Raw genomic sequence first — 20,578 nt, forward strand, 5'->3', positions numbered from 1 at the left:
CACATGCGTTATATGACCCTCTTGTGCAAGCATGTGTGTGTGTTTGTGAGTGTTTGCGTGAAACAGCAGAGACACACACGTATATAAAAACCGAAAGGACACATGCCAAATGTTAACATTTCTTCTACCTAGGGTAGGGTAGTGATGCTTTTCTGTTTTTTCTTTTTCCTTGTCTGTACTACTATATTGTTACAGTGTTAGGCTCCTTGAAGTTGAAAGTTTACCCTGCAACATGCTCGTGCTTAGAAAGTTTTTTCTTGGATTGAGCTGAAATCTGCCTGGTACTTCACTCTAACTCTCTTCTCTTCAAATATTTGAGGAGAGGTATTTATTTCCATCTCTTTCAACCATTCCTCATGTGACACGGTTTCCAATCTATTAACTTGGTCCCTCTCTTCTGTGAGGGGGCTGGGATTCAGTTTGCAGATATGTTCTTAAGATGCAGCTCCCAGAAATAAACACTGTAGCCAGATGTGATCTGCCAACCTATAATTGCAGATTACCTAAGTCTTTCCAGCAGCCAAGTCAGACTCCTGCTTTCTACTGAAGTGCTCTCCAGCCAGGTCTCTCTCATCTGACACTCATACAATGGATTTATTGGAACGTGGATGCAAAAATTTGCATTTGTATCTATGAAGTGTCACCAACTGTATCCTTGGAACACTTGTCGGTGTGCTCTAGTCTTTCACAGACATTATCTCATTTAATCCTCCCAGTGTGTTGATTTTGGCCCATAACTGCTGCTTGGTCTATACGATCATTCACAGTTGCCAGTCTTTCCTGTATTCACTGTCAACACTGGAGTTTTCACTGTAACATAAGAACTGAATGAAGGTGGAGTAAATTTCCCCCTGTAGCGTTAGAGAGCAAACTTGTATATAGAGTAATGCTCCAGGCCAAGGTAGGATGCATAGTGCTGGGGATATAATCGCTGCATGCCCTGAAATCCCTGGGTTGAGGGTACACAGAATAGGAGCCAGTGAGAGATTTTCAGGGCATCCTTGACAGAATATATGTCAATAGGAAAATAGTTTCTCCAGAATATTCACAAGCATGCCCTTTTCTCCGTGTCCATACAATGGCAGTCAACTGCAGGAACAGGACTTTCCTTAGAGGTTTGTAAAATCATGGATCAGATACAATACATGGCATTTGACTAAATTTGTTTACTTCTTGAACCTTTGTACTAGTGTTTTAAAATTCTGCCCTCACATCTTGATTCTTTCTCACCATGGAAATATGGAAGCTTTGTGGTTCAGGTGGTGCCCTCCAATCATGGTCTGTACGGTGCGCATGACTCGCGTGAGAGTCACTGCCGGCAGCATTGCTCACTCGGTTACTGTCATCGGGCTCCACCTCATTCCATTGCCTCTATTCCCTAAATAAGGAGAGTACTCTGCCTTCTTTGTTTTCCTGCCATATTTTCACTGTCTTGTATCATAGGTGAAACGTAGGGTTTTTTTCCCTCCTTACAATAGTCTGCCTACTACTCAGCTATAGAATATAGATAGAGATCTATTATCTTATTAAAATGAGTTGCCAAGTATCCAGTTTTGAACAGAACATTTTCATGTCGACAGTCCTGATAGCTAAAAAAATTATTAAGTTAAATCAAGTAAATTGCAGGATGTCTAATGTGCATCTGTGTATAAAGCAGCAAAATCTAATGTCAAGTAGAAGCAAAAGTGTATCTGGATACCAAAAATTTGTCATAAATATATTTTAGGATTTGATCTATAAGATTTTTAAAATCAAGTATATCTGATATTCCTTTTTTTTTGGTAAAAAAGCTTTATTTTAAAAATCTTTTAAAACTGAGCTATAATTGACATACAACATTGTATTAGTTTTAGGTACACAACATAATGGCTTTTTTTTTAACACATAATTTTTATAACATAAAATTCACCCACATATAAACAATGATTTTTGGTAAATCAGAATTGTGCAACATCACTATAATCCAGTTGTAGGATATTTCCATCACTTTTTTTTTAAATTTTTTTATCCAGCAGGTTCTTATTAGTTATCTGTTTTATACACATCAGTGTATACATGTCAATCCCAATCTTCCAATTCATCACACCACTTCCCCCTTGGTGTCCATACGTTTGTTCTCTACATCTGTGTCTCAATTTTTGCCCTGCAAACCAGTTCATCTGTACCATTTTTCTAGGTTCCACATATGTGTTAATATATGATATTTGTTTTTCTCTTTCTGACTTCACTCTGTATGACAGTCTCTAGGTCCATCCACCTCACTACAAATAACTCAGTTTCATTTCTTTTTATGGCTGAGTAGTATTCCATTGTATATATGTAACACATCTTCTTTATCCATTCATCTGTCAATGGGCATTTAGGTTGCTTCCATGACCTGGCTATTGTAAATAGTGCTGCAGTGAACATTGGGGTGCATGTGTCTTTTTGAATTATGGTTTTCTCTGGGTATATGCCCAGTAGTGGGATTGCTGGGTCATATGGTAATTCTATTTTTAGTTTTTTAAGGAACCTCCATACTGTTCTCCATAGTGGCTGTATCAATTGACATTCCCACCAGCAGTGCAAGAGTGTTCCCTTTTCTCCACACCCTCTCCAGCATTTGTTGTTTGTAGATTTTTTGATGATGGCCATTCTGACTGGTGTGAGGTGATACCCCACTGTAGTTTTGATATGCATTTCTTTAATGATTAGTGATGTTGAGCATCTTTTCATGTGTTTGTTGGCAATCTGTATAACTTCTTTGGAGAAATGTCTATTTAGGTCTTCTGCCTATTTTTGGATTTGTTTGTTTGTTTTTTTGTTATTGAGCTGCATGTAGCTCCTTATAATTTAAATGAGATTATGTGTTGGGTAAGACAGTCTCATCGGTAGCAGCTGTGTGTGTGTCTGACTGTATGTCTCCGAGGGGGTTATGTGTCTGTGTCTGTGTGTATCTGTGCACATGGGACAGAGTATGAGGAAAAACCGTACTCCTATCAGCTCCATTTGGTGTCAGTTCAACACTGATAAATGTAAACACAGACAAAAGGAATATGAAGAACTCATTGTTACTGGTAACGAAACAGCTGGAAAAAGATGAAGGTGTAGATACAAAAGCCTTTTCTTACCAACTCCTCATCCCCACAGTTGCCAGCTGGCTTGCTAATAGTTTTAGAAACTTTCATGAGTACATAACAAAGTATAGTTTTTAGAAGTTGAAAACCAGTTGCTGGTGAATCTGCTGAAATGGTTCATTTTACAACTCTTTACATTCTCAGGAACTGTTACAGACATTGAGTCCACAAACAGTGCACATTTGCCTGCTTCATCAACAGCATTCCTTTTTGCATGGGTAGATCCCTGTTCTGTATGTCAGGAAACAGGCATACTTTCACCTTATTTATACCGTGTAACTACTCTCAGTAGGTAGTTTTACCTGCATTTGATAGGCATACAAATGAAAAGTCAGAAATGAAAAGTCAGACAGTTAAACAATTAGCTGTTGGCCATTTAACTAGGAAGTGGTAGAACCATGACTCCAATTCTCTTTCACTGCCTAGTCCACACTTTCTCGTTCCAGTAGTGCTTCCCCAGTCTTTCCTTTTTGTTCTGTTTATCCTGTGACTCACAGACTTGATGACCTCATCTATATGTTTCTTCCTAATAGCTGCTTTAAAACAATATAGCATTTAATGATCAATATTTCCAGTAAAATTAAAGGGTTAGAAGCAAAGCATATGTTCGAAGCCTTCTTCATCTGAGCTCAGAAAACTAGAGAATTCTGCCTTTATTTCAGAGAAGGCTCTCAAATAACCACTTAGCTTTCTTGTTATCTGTTCATATCTCTACAAGAGAGCAAATCCATGTCTGTATCAAATTCATTAGTCTTGTGTCAGAGACAACACCTCTGCTTAGTGTTCAAACATACTATACCTTCAGATGCTTCATGTGAGAGGCCCATGTTTATGCATTAGTGAAAAAGTCAGCATTAAGAGAACGATGAGGCCCTCCCTAGAGTCCTGTCTGAGGAGAATTGAGGAATGGTGGTTCTATCCAGGTAGCTGTAGGCTTTTATCTAGGCTTCTGTAACAATCTGAAGAGGATCTAGCTTCATTCATAGCTTGCTGATACTGCTCATGGATGGGAATGCTCGTTGCGTTTGAATTTAACCTGAAGTCATTGTATTGTGATGCTGGTAGAACAGTGAACAAGATTAGTGTCCTGGACAGCACTGGGTTACTATGCTTTGGTAAATCGGTATTAGTTGGGTTCTTGTTGCCATTTTTCTTCACCTTGGCAAGAGTTGCATGCCGTCTTCAGCTCTGTATCCATTTGCAGCATTTTATACTATCTTAGATAGCATACATAACCCGAGAAAGTGAGTTTACAACTTGATCTCATCATAAAACTCTTTAGGACTATCTCTGCGTCCTTGAGATTAGTCATACCCTTTTTTATTCTCCAACCTAATAACTTCTTATTTTTATCCAAAAATAGAAATGAGTAGAACAATATTTAAAATGAAGACATCATCTTTCCTTAGAAGGCCTTATTAAATAGTATTGCCTGTATGTCTGCTAAAGTTTTTATCTTCTTAGAGGCTCTAATTCAGGAAGGTCTAACATTTGCTGATATTTGCACTTTGATTTACACATTCTTTCAACAAATACTTATTGGGCCCAGACTCTCTGCGGGGGACTATGCCGGTTACCAATAATACCCAGCTGAGAGCAGCCATCACCACCCCAGCCTTCACCCAGTGGCTCTCTAGACAGAAGTCAGATTTTAAAACAAATATCATTGAATATTTCTTTTTTCCCCTGTCGATATAGCTTGGATAATGTTTACTTCATCTGATTTTAAAACTTTAAATGCCTTTACAGTTAAAACCCCTTGTTTATAAACAAAGGGAAAACAGGGTTGAAGTAACTTATTTTGTTTGTCTGAAAACAATTTGTACTCATGGAATTTATTGAACACATTTATAAATCAATGAGCTAGATTAACTGTAAAAAAGTATGCCTGAAACTATGGACAAAGCAACAAAATTTGTTTTAGAACATGAATATTATTTAAAGACCCATTTAGAAAAAGCAAATTCTAGAGTGTTCCTTAAGTGAGGCCTTTGAAAGCAACCCTGACTCATCACTAAAATACTTGTAGGGGGATAAAATGACTGGGCTAATTCCATTATAAGGGTAGATACTTAGATAAGAAGATCCATTTAAAATTTACTTCTTCATTATGAGGTAATAGAACATGGATATATTGGTCTGTGCCTATGATTTTGGACCCAGAGCTCCTAAAACCCTTGTAAATCCCTAAGTGATGAGCTCTGGGAGCATCTTTTGTTCTAATGAGGGGACTCTGGGTGGGCTCTTGGATGGTTCCTGGATGGGGTCCGGTCATCAGAAAGACCAAGCTAAAATTAGAAGCTTGGAATTTTTAGCCCTTTCTCCCACCTTCACCTCCGTTTCTAGAGAGGGGAGAAGGGTTGGAAATGGAGTTAATAATTGATCATGCCCATGTGAGGAAGCCTCCATAAAATCCCAAAAGTATGGATTCAGGAGTTTCCAGGTTGGTGAACACATCCACTGTCTGGGAGGGTGATGCACCCCAACTCCACAGGGTCAGGAGCTCCTGCATTCAGGGCCCTCCTAGGCTTCACCTTATGTATATCTTCATCTTGTTCTTCATCTGTATCCTATACTATATCCTTTAATAAGCTGGTAAACATAGGTGTTTCTCAGAGTTTTGTGAGCTGCTTGAGCAAATTAACCAAACTTGAGGAGTGACATGGGAACCTCTGATTTGTAGCCAAATCAGACAGAAGTTGTGGGTAACTTAGGGACCTACTGCTTGCGATTGGCATCTGAAGTGGGGGGCAGTCTCCTGGGATGGCATGCTTAACCTGTGGAATCTGATGCTGTCTCCTGGTAAATAGTATCAGAGTTGAGTTACTTTGTAGGATACTCAGCTGGTGTCACAGAATTGCTTGATAGTGGGGGGAAAACCCATACATCTTGTGTCAGAAGTGTTGTGAATATAGTAGTAGTGTAAGAATAAAAAGCACAGGAGGAAAAACTGGGGTTTTTCCAACTCACCCATTAAATTACTGAGCGTGCAATAACATGTTATCATAAATAACATGAATCTAGGAAGTATCTATTAAACATACTTGAAATCAAGAGCTCTGGAGCATATTAGACACTCAGACTACAGTAGAAGTATTTAGTCTACTTTAGTCCTTTCAGGGAAAAATGGATTGCATCTTCTGTTTACAAGTTCAACTTCTAGCACAGATTGAATCAAACTGCACAAATTCTTAGAAGACACTATTTTAATTTAATTCAGTTCTATGCCACCCAAAATGCAATGAAGGATAGGTTCCTAATGAACACAAGAGCCAATGGAAGCAAACTAAAATCCAAACTAGTGGAATCTTAACACCACGTGGGTTTTCAATATTCTTCCTCTCTCTCCATGCAGACTTGGAAAACTCCTCTTGTTCACCATTATTAAAATATATGGCTAAGAGGTTCCACTGACTGACATAGAGATCTATTACCTACTCTAAGATGTTAGCAGAGGAGGATGGAAACAATGAATAAGCTTTGCTTCTGGGTCTAATCTCAAAAGCTTCTTAGTTTGTGGACCTGGTTTTGCTTTTTTAAGCACCCATAAAGTCCTAAGAATGCCTTAGAAGTATCCTTTTTGGTACTCTGACACTGTCTGTCATTTCATAACTTATAAGAGAGAAAGTAAAAGTCCAGATATCTGGAGACATTTTTATATTTGCCGTTTCAGAAACTTAGTATAACCTTATAAAATTGAAAAATATTACAAAGCTTAGTAAACATGTTTTAACTAATTTTTTGGCCATAAATTTTCCTATAAATGTTCAAAATTGAGTCAACTTTTGGTATTCAAACACAGGTCAAATACGGTCTTTTGGGAACAAAATCTGAATCTATCTAAGAAACTCAGTTCAGAATATATACAAATTTCATAATGTGTATAAATATTGAATCATTATGTTGTACTCTAAGCTAACATAATGTTACATGTCAATTATACCTCAATTAAAAAAAACAAATTCAGTGGAAAATGAATTAGGTATTTTATGCATTTAGTAAACATATATTCTTTGACTTGGCTGGGTAATTGTCTTTTTGATATTCTTTTCAGGATAAAAACAACAAAAGAGTAGGGATGATAGCAACTAGTTACTTATTCAGAAATCTCTTATTGAACACTGATTTCCTGTCAGGTCTCTACCAGGCTTTGTGAATATAAAGATTCTGTTCTGCCCTCAAGTCATTTGTTCTGTAAAATAGTTCATGCTTTGATTTCTTCATTCATAGGACAAGTCTTCATTAAGCACCTACCTACTCAGTATAAGGCACTATGCTCAGAGCCAAGGATGTATAATGAGTCAAATAGACCTCATTCTTGCCTTTGTGGAGTGTACAGTCCAGTGGAGAACATACACATTTGTCAAATTATCAACCAGTTGCATGTAGACTCATCATATAGAATCTAAAAGTGCAGTGAAGAGAAGTACATGGTCCTATAAAAGTACAAAATTGGAGGATAAGATTTAGTCAAAAAAATCAGAATTGTTAATTGACATCTAAAGAGTAAGTAGAAGTGAGTAGGTGTGCCTAGGGAAATAGGAGAAAACAGCATATTCCTAACAGAAGGACTAGGGTAATGGGTTGACGTGTGTCCCCCTAGAATATATGTTGAAGTCAGAGCCCCCAGTATGTCAGAATGTGATTGTACTTGGAAGTATAGTCATTGCCAATGGAATTAATTAAATTAAGATGAGGTCGTACTGGAGAAGGGTGGGTTGTTAATTCAATCTGACTGGTGTCCTTATCAGAAGAGGAGAAGACACAGAGAGAGAAGATGGCCATGTGAAGACTGAACCAGAGATTGAAGTTATGCTGCTACAAGTCAAGGGTTATCTGCAGCTACCAGAAGGAAGATGCAAAATAAAGGATCCTTCCTTAGAGGTTCCGGAGTGAGCATAACCTTGCCAATACCTTGACTTCAGACGTCTAACCTCCCGAATTGTGAGACAATCAATTTCTCTTGTTTTAAGCCACCTAGTTTGTGGGTCTTTGTTACAGCAGCTGTAGGAAATGAGTACAACCAACAACTGTAAAAGTCCTGTGACAATGAAAAACATTCCAAATTCAAAGGACCAGAAGACATCCAGAATGGTTAGATTGTACTGTATAGAAGAGGTAGGGCTGCTGAGTAAAACACAGGTCACCTAATTTGAAATTCAGATAAATAACAAATACTTTTTTCATGTAAGTGTGTCCCATATTACATCTAAGTATCTGCTAAAAATTGTTTATCTGAAATTCAAATTTAACTGGGCATCCTATAGTTTTATTTGCTAAATTTTGCAATCCTATGGAGAGGGCACATGGTTAGAAGGTGATGGGAAAGAGGTATGGAAAGGCCATTCCATGCCAGAATGAAGTAGATTGAGTATGTGGGAGATGAGGAAATGGTGACAGCAGGTATAGGCAACCCTGTAACTGTTCAGCTGTAAAAGGTCTGAAAGAGATGCTGAGGAACTGGGGTAGGAATGGAGGAATGAACAGTTGAGCGAGGATCAATATTTTTGTTTTTGAAATGGAAGAGATTTATATATGTTTAAGAGCTGTCTTTGTCCATTCCATGCTCATGTCCTAAACACCTCCCAAAGGCCCCACCTCCTAATACCATCACACTGAGATTAGGATTTCAACATATGACTTTTGCGGGGGACACAAACATTCAGACCATAGCAAGAGCCTAATGAAAGAACCCCATTGAGAGTTTGATTAAACAAGGGAAGAAAAAAAGGATGACAAATGTATATAGCTCATGAGAAGATGAAAAATGATGGTATCCAAAGAGATTAACCTTAGATAGAAGAAGGGGCACATCCTCCACTGTAACAAGACAGGAGGATAGTAAGGGTTCAGTGTGTGTTGTTTTGTATATTTACTATTAGGGAAACTGTTGGGTGTGTGGGAATTCTCATCTGGTAGTCTCTATCTTCTCTTTAAACTAAGAGGCAAGTTCATATGCTAAATACCAGAAGGAACGAGACTGTTTCAGAGATTTGAAGGAAGAGGAGACAGTTTAATTTGTTATTGTGGAATGGATTGAACAACAAAAGATGTCAGGCAGTATTAGTGGCCCATTTGAGTTTTAATCTCAACAATTTCACAGTAATGTAAGTGCTATTTTTGCTCCATGGAAAAATTTACATGGAGGCATGGAGGAGGAAGTAATTAACTGGCATAGAAGGGAAGAGAGACCAGGCAGGTATAAAAAAGGAGGAAGAAACTCTGCTGATCTGACCTTGAGGAATGAGTAGGATTTTCCTGGTATGTAGAAGGTAGGGGTGGGAATATCTTGCTTAGTGTATAGAGAGATGGAGACAGGAAGGGAAAAGGTCTATTATTTAGTTCTCATTGTGGCTATAAAAAGCTTAAATTATTGCTTTGAGAGAGAAGAGAAGAGGTAGTAGCTATTCCAGAAACTCAGAGGAGGGAAAAATCACTGAAAGTTGGGATAGACAGAAAGGCTTCTGACGACAGAGGCTGGACTTCAAAGGAAGAAGGGCTTGAGTGGAAGGGTGGTGGAAAGACTGGCTTATACAAAATTTCTATATCCATGTTATCTTCCTGCCCATGTAAGTATTTGAAATTACTAATCATACTACAGAGGCTGCCATATTTATATTTCAGCCTTATATTTTGCCAGGGACTTTCTTGCTCTTGTTTGTAGAAGAATCTCAGAGATTCTACTCATCCAGAAAATATGTATGGAATGCAAAGTGGGTAAATACTGTAAGCCTCCAATATCAGAGGTGGCACAAGGTGCTGAGTAGTATGGCTAATCCTGGCTCCACAGGAGAGTTTCAAGGCGGAAATGAGCACTGTGGCTGGAGGCACGTGAGAGGGCTGCAGTCAGCTGTGGTCTCAGCCTGTAGGACACAAATCTCTCTCCAGGGTTTCATTACAAACCCAAATACTCAATTTTATGAACTCCACAACAAAACTCCTATATGTACACCTTAAATGTGTGTGATGGATAAGATACCCTCATCCAGGATCACTCACTGAATAATATTCAAGGATTTCCCAGAATATGAGAAACACACCACTCTGTGTTTTTTGTATTTTCACTGGTTTGCAGTTTCATAAGGGTAATCTGAACCCTTTTAAAAAATTATTTTTTGGTATAATATTCAATTAGTAATTTAAGAGACTATCCTTTATTCTGAGATCATGAACGTCCTACCTTTTTTGTTGTTAAAATGTCCTTATTTTATGAAATGATGGTGATTAGGTCATGGTAGGTTTTTGAGAGTTCATTTTCTAGTTTTTAACGTTCATGCTTGCCAGGAATTAGTTTTCATGTTATTGGATTTCTGAACTTTGGAAGTCTGGGGAACTCCAGTTGTGACCACGTTACAGAATGCTGCATATTGCTCCCCATGGGATGAAAGTCAAGGCTATTTAAGACTGTGGTCAGCACACACCAAAGTGAGGGTGGGTGTGTGAGCACCCTGCACCTGGCTGTGTCTCAGCTCTCCGAGTCAAGTACTTGTGACTTGGATGCAAGACCATCCAGATTAATAAAATATGGTCAGAAGGAAGTCCAGTGCTGGCAGGAGTCATAAGTCCTTCCCTGGGAGGGGGCTGAGTGCCAGATGTAAAGGCAAGCATGTGTTTACCTCCTCCAGTGCAGAAACAAAACAGTAACGGCCACCTACGAGCGCTCAGCATCAGTAGCTCTGCCAGCCACATTACATCGTACTTTTCCATCCTCAGGAGATCAGTGGTAAGATTTTTATCAGAGTAACTAGCTCCTTCCTCACATGAGCATAGACACTACTTGGGGCTTTTCTTAATTGAGATGGCAGGAGTCCTGGGCACTGACCCAGTGGGGCTCCTCTGTAAGATCTGAGGCAGAGATCTTACTTTCCTCCATTGCTGGTCACTTGGTCTTTAAAACCGATGGGGAAAAATTAGCAATCTCTACTTGCATTCAGAGATGAAGCCACATTGTCAGGATACAGATACCAAAGTCAGCTCAGAACAGCCTTGCTGAAATTGATGGATAATAAGAAATCTTTCATTATAACCAGGATTGAAGGAATCTGACTCTCATCACTACAGATTTACTCTTGTGTCACTCTAACTCAGTAGCTGGATTCTAACATACGGTTAGTGAGGATGGGACGGGACCTTCTCTGTTGATTGGAGAGGTGAGCAAGTGTATAAAAATGGGCCACCCCTTGATTACATGGGCTGCCGTCTCTACCTGGCTCATGGTCTTGCTTTCACCCTTCTTCCTTTAATGTCTTTTCATCACAGCCTTAACAACTCTCATATCAACACATCAACATACCACCTTTAGAAACATTCCTGAAGGCTATGCTGATAAAGAGCCTTGTTACACTTCTGGAATGGACCCATGTTTTCCTAGTTTTCTTTCAAACATCTGGTTTTATAACAATTCTGGTTTAATCTATAATCTTTAAAAATTCTTCTTTCCTGAAGAAATAGGAAGTCAGCCTTTCCTTGTTTCAGGATTTTCTTTGGCCTGGAAATGTCTATAGGATAATGAATACATTCACTATTATTTAATCATCATCAACTAGTTAATTAGTGATTATATATAACAATCATTAGCGTTTATTTGGCATTTACTGTGGGTTAAACATTGTGCTGAGCCTGCCCTCATGCATATTATCAGTTGGCATGTGGATCACGTACCTAAAATGTGACGTAACATGAAAGGTAGTATGGACAAAGTAAGCCTTGTAGACAATGCAGTGTGGGGACTGTGGAGTTAGACACACTGGGTTTGAATTTTGATTCACTCACTTATTAACTTGGCAAGTTTAATATCTCCTAGCCTTGATTTTTTTAATGTAAGCTAAGGAAAGTAAGACGTATATTGGAGGGTGGCAGTGAGAATCTAAGAGCATTTATGGAGATCTTAGAGATAGTAAGGCTCAAAAGCCTGGATCTCTAAATACCATCACAGATGAGACCAGAAGAAGTGGTGTAGGAGGGGTTCACTGAGCAGGAGGGATAAAGAAACAGAGAAGTTGTAGGAAGCCAGCCTTTGAGTGAAGAATGATATTTCTATGAGAGTAGAAGAGGAGGAAAGGCACACGGATTAGAGTACGTACCGGGTCAGAGAGGGGGGAGATTTATTGCTTGTTGAGAGCCAAATATGAGTCAGGCACTGGGCAAAGTACTTTGTGCATATTATCTTTAATCTTCTCTGCAAGTCAACAACAGGGGAAATAAGTGCTCCATTTTTTCAGGTGAGAAGTTGAATCTGAGGAACTTCAAATGTGTTTCTTAAGATGACACAGGTGGTAAAAGGTAGCTCCTGGATTGCAACCCATTTTCTCAGGTTCCTACGTTCTCCACTGAAGCAGGGTAGTGCCGTGATCATTAACTTGCACTGTGGAGCCCCACTTTTGCGGCACGTTCAGCTCATTCTAGTTTTAGTCCTAAGAGTGGAGGTGCGGGCGTGCTGTTGCGGTGGTGGTGGTGTAGGGTTGGAACTGAGCTTGTCCTGAAGCGATTCCAACCGAATATTCTTCCAGCCATTGTCCCTCTGCAGAGGAAGGCGAGGGAGCAAGCAGTGCACTGCCGTCCCACCCTGCAGGGCCCTGCCTGTTCCGGGGCTGGGGGCTCGCCCATTCTTACTCCACAGCGCTGTGGAGTCTGTAGGCAAATCTGAAGGAGAGAGTGAGCCTCCGTGCCTTTCACTCATGCCTTCATTTGTCTTAGATCCCATAACAGAAAATGGTGGGCTCCATATGGAAACAAATGAGATCTGACCAGAAATTTAAGATATCTGTCAATGGAGAAAAGAAGCAGATATTTATCTCACGTTGTGCGCTACATGAAATTCACATATGACATACGTGGTCTCATTGAATCCTCACGATAAGCTTAGGAGGTGCACATCATCACTGTTTGTATGATATCGTACAGCTTTCTCCAGGTCATACAGAAAACAAATTTCAGAACTGGGTCTTATACTTAGGATGATGTAAGAGCAAAGATTGAATTGGCACAAAAATAGGAGGATTTAAATGAAAATGTGTATGTGCTGAGAAACTGTAAATAATGCAGATAAGTTACAATAAATTGTATTCCTCGTTTTCTATCCACGGATTGATGCTGTTTATTTCATTCTATGGTGTTCCTGCAGTAGAAAAAAGATATCACAAAGGATTTTTTCAAATAAATCTTCATCTTTTCATCTCAAAAAATAGAACTTCTGGTGATGTTTTGTATATTGGGTTTGGCTTCTTTTAGCAGCGCAAATGGTGTCTGTTGATCAATGGCAAACTATACCTGTGAATGAGCTACACCCTATGAAGGCTCCAGCACTCTTTGGAAAAGAAGAGATAGAAACCATTCTGTCTCCTAAGCCTAAGAAGACACGGGATGCATCTGAGGCTTAAGGATGTAAAGATGCTCCACATCTTCCGTGTACCCTTAGCTGCTTAATAGAGCTGTTCAAAATATAAGTGTTTAAAATATATATATATATTCAAAATATTTATATATAAAAATATGTAAATAAATATCAATGCTACTAGCATATTTGATGTTGCCTATAATCTACTTTGAAATACTTCATGATTGACATTGTGATATATATAATGTGATATATATAATGTGATATATATAATAGTTAGTTTCAATCTGCTCCCTGGTGTGGTTAGTACCCCTTGTTGGAAATGCATATTTCACGGTATATTAGTTTCCTAAGACTATTGTAACAAATTGCCACACACAGGCTTAAAACAGCAGAAAATTATTCTCTTACAGTCCCGGAAGCTAGAAGACCAAAACTGAGGTGTCAGCAAGGCTGATTCCTTCTGGAGGCTCTGAGAGAGAATATACTCCTTTCCTCCCTACTGGCTTCTAGGGGTTGCCCACAGTCCTTGATATTGTTTGGCTTCTAGATGCATCAGTCTAATCTCTGCCTCAGTCTTCACAAAGTGTTCTTGTCTCTGTATGTGGTTGTCTCCAAATTTCCCTCTTCTTATAAGGGTACCAGTCCTTATAAGTTGGCTCTAATCCAATATGACCCCATCTTAACTTGATTATATCTGCAAAGATCCTGTTTCCAAATAAAGTCACATTCACAAATTTCTGGTGGACATGAATTTTGAAGGGACACTCTTCAACCTAGTACATGGTTTATCAGTTAGCATGTAATTAGAAGATTCTGCTCCACGGTTAGCTATCGTAAGAAATTCAGCTGCCCAACGAATGTCAGTTTGTAAAGTGGCATAGCAAATATTAGAAATAGGTTTCCATTCATGAAATTAGTGGTCTTTGGATATGTGGACTGGCTAGAAATATTAAAGAAACAATCCTCATCCTTGCATGGGTGAGACATAAAAATGTAGAGAGCCGTGTCGTCTGTGCCCTTCAGCATGGTACCAAGGCTTATCTCTGCCAGTCTCCAGTTAGCTTGCTGATTCAGAGTGCTTATTTGCCTGAATGTAGCTAAATCCTGCCTCTAAGATACTGTTGCATTTGTTTTAGGGAACTTTTCCTACAGGATGTGGTCCAAGCACCTAACAGTTTAGAAAGCTGGAGCTATATAATGCTTACAGTACCGGTTGGATGATTCTTTTTGTGACCGCTTGATGATTAATGTTTGTATAGCAGAATTCAGCTTGAGACTTGCTATCATACATGGTAGCAAGGTTGAAGGAAGGAGACCAAGAACACTCACGTACCTGTTACTATAGGACATACCTCCCCAAAAGAACCTCACAGTTATGAACAGCAAAACTGGCTTAGGTTAATTCACAGCTCATATCCACCAACATTTTTCTATAACTGCAAATCCTCTAGTCTCTTTTGGACTGCCATTCTTACCCTCTTTTTCAAAATTTTTTTTAAGTATGTAGATTTACAATACTAGTTTCAAGTGGACATTTAATTCTTATTAAACAATATAACCCAATGTTTAGATAATTATGCCAATATTAGAAACACTCTATTATTGAAGATTTTCAATAAGAAAATAGATTTGGCAAAACTTGAACTCTTCACCTGGGATTTTCCCATATCCCTTGCCATGCCCAAGAGTGGCAAATTGGCTCCCATGTCTCTGGCTGACTCAGTGTCTCTGGAATTCCCTCCTTCATGCATTCCATGGGAGCCTCTGTTTGGTGGTGTTTAGTACGTGGTGCCAGGCATCTGTTGTTTTGGCTTGAGTTTAATCTGAATCTTTGTTGTTTGACTGGGTTTTGTATTTCTGAGGGAATTTTTTTTTTTTTTATCATAAATCACCAGCTCTGCTAAGCAGCATGTGAGGCTGTTGGGAGTGAGAGTTTAATGTATTGTTACTACTGGAAATAAAACTGGAAAAATTCTTCAAAAGTGCACGTCATCTGGATTTTTCAGAAGTAATTCTTTTGGAAAAGAAAAGGTCTGCTGTATGGTCTCCTCATGCTATTTTTCTTTCATGCATTTAAACAAATAAGCAAACATGCAAACAAAGTAATGGTACCATGGCATTTCTCCTTGGTTGAGGTCCAGACCGTTGACCCCCACTGATCTGTGCTTCAGTAAAGAAGTTGTGACAGTGGCAGGCAGGAGTCCTGAAATAAATGAAACAGTTGAGTGGACTGTGGGAATAAACGACTTGCCCATGTGGATCTCTGCTTTTCTTTCTACCCTAATCTCTTTGTCCTCATTCATCCTAATGAAAGGATGCTGGAGGAGAGAACTACAGGGATGGAAAACCCCTGAGAGAAGACAGTACTAAATACAAAGCCAAAATGTGAAACTGGTTCTGAAAAGTGATAGTTGCTTGTTCGTGCTGCATAAATTCTGAGTACATCTGTGAATATGCTATTGTGTATCAGGCTCCCCAAGAGTAAATATGCCCAGACTCAGGGATTACGTCACCTGATCAATACCAGTGATAAACCAATCAGCACCATGCTTATGGGGGGGGATGGGTGCGGGGAAATGTGGACCCAAGTAACCGCGGTGATAGCGAAGGTTGTTTTAAGGATTGACGCTGTCAGGTTAATCTACCTGTCAGTTTTAGGTAGCTGATAATATTTTAAAGGAGTTTTTTCAAGTTGAACATAATTCTCATATTTCACAGGCCACGCCTTTGGAACAGGTACCTGATTTCTTATACATAGCAGCTTCTTTCTCTGTCCCTCCCGTAAGAAGACTAATCGTTAACTGATGAACACTTGGTTCCTGGGTGACGGTATATTGTAAAATCTAAGGCAGTAAACGCATGCCATCCTTTATTCCCTTCCGAAGATTTTTTTGGTGATTTGGTACTTGCTTAGTTCCTTAGTAAACATTGAATGAAAACCTACAGGGCAATAAATATGAACGTAAATAAATATGTGGGGAAAAGAAAAATGAACAGGGATTAAGAGAGCTGCCACTGATGTTTATTGACTGCTTTCTGTAGCCCAGCACTCACTTTTTTTTAATATATATAACTTTAAAAAAAAACTAATTAATTTATTTATTTTTGGCTACATTGGGTCTTTGTTGCTGCACGCGGGCTTTCTCCAGTTGCGACGAGCCGGGGCTGCTCTTCGTTGCGGTGCGCGGGCTTCTCATTGAAGTGGCTTCTCTTGCTGCGGAGCATGGGCTCTAGGCGCACGGGTCTCAGTAGTTGTGGCTCGTGGGCTCTAGAGTGCAGCCTCAGTAGTTGTGGCGCACGGGCTTAGTTGCTCTGGGGCATGTGGGATCTTCCTGGACCAGGGCTCGAACCCATGTCCCCTGCATTGGCAGGCGGATTCTTAACCACTGAGCCACCAGGGAAGTCCCCCAGTGCTCATTTTTTGAAAAATACTTTTTATGATTAGAAAATGTACATAGATAAAATAGACAACTGATGGGAACATACTGTATAGCACAGGGAGCTCTACCTACGGCACTGTGGTAACCTAAATGGGAGGGAAGTCCAAAAGGGAGGGGATATCTGTATGTATATGGCTAACTCATTTTGTTGTACAGTGGAGGCTAACACAACATTGTAAAGCAACCATACTCCAATAAAAATTAATTAAAAAATAAAAGAAAAATAAATGTTAAAACAAAAATGTGCATAGATATAACAGTCAAATCATTCCTCAAGTCTTATAATGCACAACACCAGCCCCTGTCTCACCTAGCCCATCTCAGTTCTCATCTCCTGCAGGAAACCACTTTTAATCCTTTAATCTTCTGGTATTTGCCTCCATAGTTTTGCATAATGCTATACACTGTACTGCTATTTATTTATTTGTCACATTTAGATATTGCCTATGAACATTCTACAATGGAAGACAATGGTTTAATTTCCTTAAATACCTCCTCTCACCCCAAACACATACTTCTACTTTCTCTGTTTTTATAATCTAAATTATACTTTTTGGTCAGATTAATATTCAGTCTATACATTGCTAGGTTTACATAAACATTATTCATAGTTAAGCCAGGTAGGCACCCGGGTATGTGGGGAACAGAATGTTTCCAGGGTTTCACTCTCCTTGCAAAGACTTTCAATCAGTGTTGTTTTCACCCCACCAACAGTCACTTGCAAAGTTCCTCCTGCCTCCAAAGCCTGAGCCTTCTGAGATCCTGAAGTGCAAATGAACCTTCGTAGTGACTTTATTTGCTGAAGAGTTTCCCTGTTTGCTGGTCTGGCTAATCAGTTACCACAAATCAGTCCATTGCTTTCTATACATATGTTCTTTTTTTCTCTCTCTCTCTTACCTCATTTCCCTTGCTTTCTTTACCCTTAGCAGTTTAAGAAGCTTTGTTTATCACTGAAATTTTAATGTGTTTCTGGAATAAACCATATATGTTTCAATCTGCTATGTTTAACTAAAGCTTCAAATACCCTTTTAAAAGTCTAGCTAATAATTCTCTATGCGATTATTAACCTCATTTTATAGATGAATAAAACAAGGATGGGAGAAGTTAAATAATTTGCTCAAGGTTGTACAAATAGTAAATGGTAATTTCACTTACTAATAAAAATCTTGTTCTTTTCTTTCCAGCACATTGCCTTTTACTGTGAGACACAGTTCCTGTTGTAAGGACTTTACAGTTTTTGCGGGGAGATAAGACAAGTGCATGGCCATTAGAATACAATGCATGAAATGTCAAGAACAAGAAAAATGGCATGGTGTGCGGTGGAAATTCAGAGGTGAGAGAAATGTTTTCCTGCCCATTTCTTTGTGTCTGAAACCCCATTTGGAATTGGAATATATGTTTTGTAGTACTGTGTGGACATTTCCTCATACAGAAATCTTAATTCGATGGGATTTAACCTCTATTCTTTGGTCATTTGGGATTCCATGGAGTCTTCGGAGTGAAGTAGACAGTTAATTTGTATCTTCACATAATAACTATTCTTAAGATGATATTTTAGGAAGAAGAGGCAGATTTTTGACTCACTAAATATCTGTGAGTGTACTTGATATTAAAGGCATTCAAGAGAGAATTTTTGCATCTATTTATTTTTGCCATTGATGTTGCACAATCCTTTTTTTTTAAGCTTTCTTTGTTTTCTTCTTTGAGTTTTACAGATTTAGGTTTTATGTCTATGATCCATTCTTAAAATATATTTTTTATTATGCTAAAATGTATATAACACAATCTTTCACCTTGTTAAATCTGAAGTGTGTGGACAGCCCTGAGTGAAGAAGATGGGTTATAAATTTATCCACATCTGTCCAGACCTGAATTGATTCTTTTTTGCCAGTTTGAACTATGATAACTTCATGCCACTTGTGCTCTGTGGCTCCAAAGCACTGTCTACAGAGTATCCCAGGAGGCAACATCCCATAGAGAGTTGGTGCATAGTTTCTGGAGCCAACTGGGCTGTGTTTTCTTCCAGGCTCTGCACTAGCTGCTGTTTGACCTTGAGAAATTTCACTCACCTGCTCTCTCTCTCTCTCTGTATCAGATTTCTCATCTGTAAAATGGGGATAATGACAGAATCTAGCTCATAGTATTGTTAGGAGAATTATTTGACTTATTGGATACAACAAATGTGATGCACTTACAAAAGTATCTGGTACATGGAAAAGACTATATCATCAACCATTCTCCTTCTAGGATCCTTGTGAGGAAGCAGTCTCTGAGAGCAATGTATGCTTCAGGGCTGTTTTGTTTGCTCTAGTGGAAGCTTCTTCAATCACATGTTTATTATTTTATTTTTCAACCTTTTTTTTTTAACATCTTTATTGGAGTATAATTGCTTTACAATGGTGTGTTAGTTTCTGCTTTAAAACAAAGTGAATCAGTTATACATATATATATATCCCCACATCTCCTCCCTCTTGCATCTCCCTCCCACCCGCTCTATCCCACCCCTCTAGGTGGTCACAAAGCACCAAGCTGATCTCCCTGTGCTATGCGGCTGCTTCCCACTAGCTATCTATTTTACGTTTGGTAGTGTATATATGTCCATGCCACTCTCTCACTTTGTCACAGCTTACCCTTCCCCCTCCCCATAACCTCAAGTCCATTCTCTAGTAGGTCTGTGTTTTTATTCCCATCTTACCCCTAGGTTCTTCATGACCTTTTTATTTTTTTTTTCTTAGATTCTATATATATATGTTAGCATATGGTATTTGTTTTTCTCTTTCTGACTTACTTCACTCTGTATGACAGACTCTAGGTCCATCCACATCACTACAAATAACTCAATTTTGTTTCTTTTTATGGCTGCGTAATATTCCATTGTATATATGTGCCACATCTTCTTTATCCATTCATCTGATGATGGACACTTAGGTTGCTTCCATCTCCTGTCTATTGTAAATAGAGCTGCAATGAACATTTTGGTACATGACTCTTTTTGAACTATGGTTTTCTCAGGGTATATGCCCAGTAGTGGGATTGCTGGGTCATATGGTAGTTCTGTTTGTAGTTTTTTAAGGAACTTCCATACTGTTCTCCATAGTGGCTATATCGATTTACATTCCCACCAGCAGTGCAAGAGTGTTCCCTTTTCTCCACATCCTCTCCAGCATTTATTGTTTGTAGATTTCTTGATGATGGCCATTCTGACTGGTGTGAGATGATATCTGATTGTAGTTTTGATTTGCATTTCTCTAATGATTAATGATGTTGAGCATTCTTTCATGTGTCTGTTGGCAGTCTGTATATCTTCTTTGGAGAAATGTCTATTTAGGGCTTCTACCCATTTTTGGATTGGGTTGTTTGTCTTTTTAATGTTGAGCTGCTTGTAAATTTTGGAGATTAATCCTTTGTCAGTTGCTTCATTTGCAAATATTTTCTCCCATTCTGAGGTTTGTCTTTTGGTCTTGTTTATGGTTTCCTTTGCTGTGCAAAAGCTTTTAAGTTTTATTAGGTCCCATTTGTTTATTTTTGGTTTTGTTTCCATTTCTCTAGGAGGTGGGTCAAAAAGGACCTTGCTGTGATTTATATCATAGAGTACTCTGCCTATGTTTTCCTCTAAGAGTTTGATGGTGTCTGGCCTTACATTTAGGTCTTTAACCCATTTTGAGTTTCTTTTTGTGTATGGT

General features: G+C 38.8%; 1 long non-coding RNA gene across 2 annotated transcripts in view; it reads left to right on the plus strand.

Moving 5' to 3' along the window:
• LOC141278185 (uncharacterized) overlaps positions 1-20,578 on the plus strand; it is a 99,975-nt gene that overhangs the window by 16,987 nt on the left and 62,410 nt on the right. For both annotated transcript variants that reach the window (XR_012330528.1, XR_012330527.1), the window contains exon 2: positions 18,080-18,228. This is a non-coding gene — a long non-coding RNA (uncharacterized lncRNA). The remainder of the gene's footprint in view (positions 1-18,079; positions 18,229-20,578) is intronic.

This window comes from Tursiops truncatus, chromosome 3 (assembly GCF_011762595.2).
Source record: "Tursiops truncatus isolate mTurTru1 chromosome 3, mTurTru1.mat.Y, whole genome shotgun sequence".
NCBI classification, from domain to species: Eukaryota; Metazoa; Chordata; class Mammalia; order Artiodactyla; family Delphinidae; genus Tursiops; species Tursiops truncatus.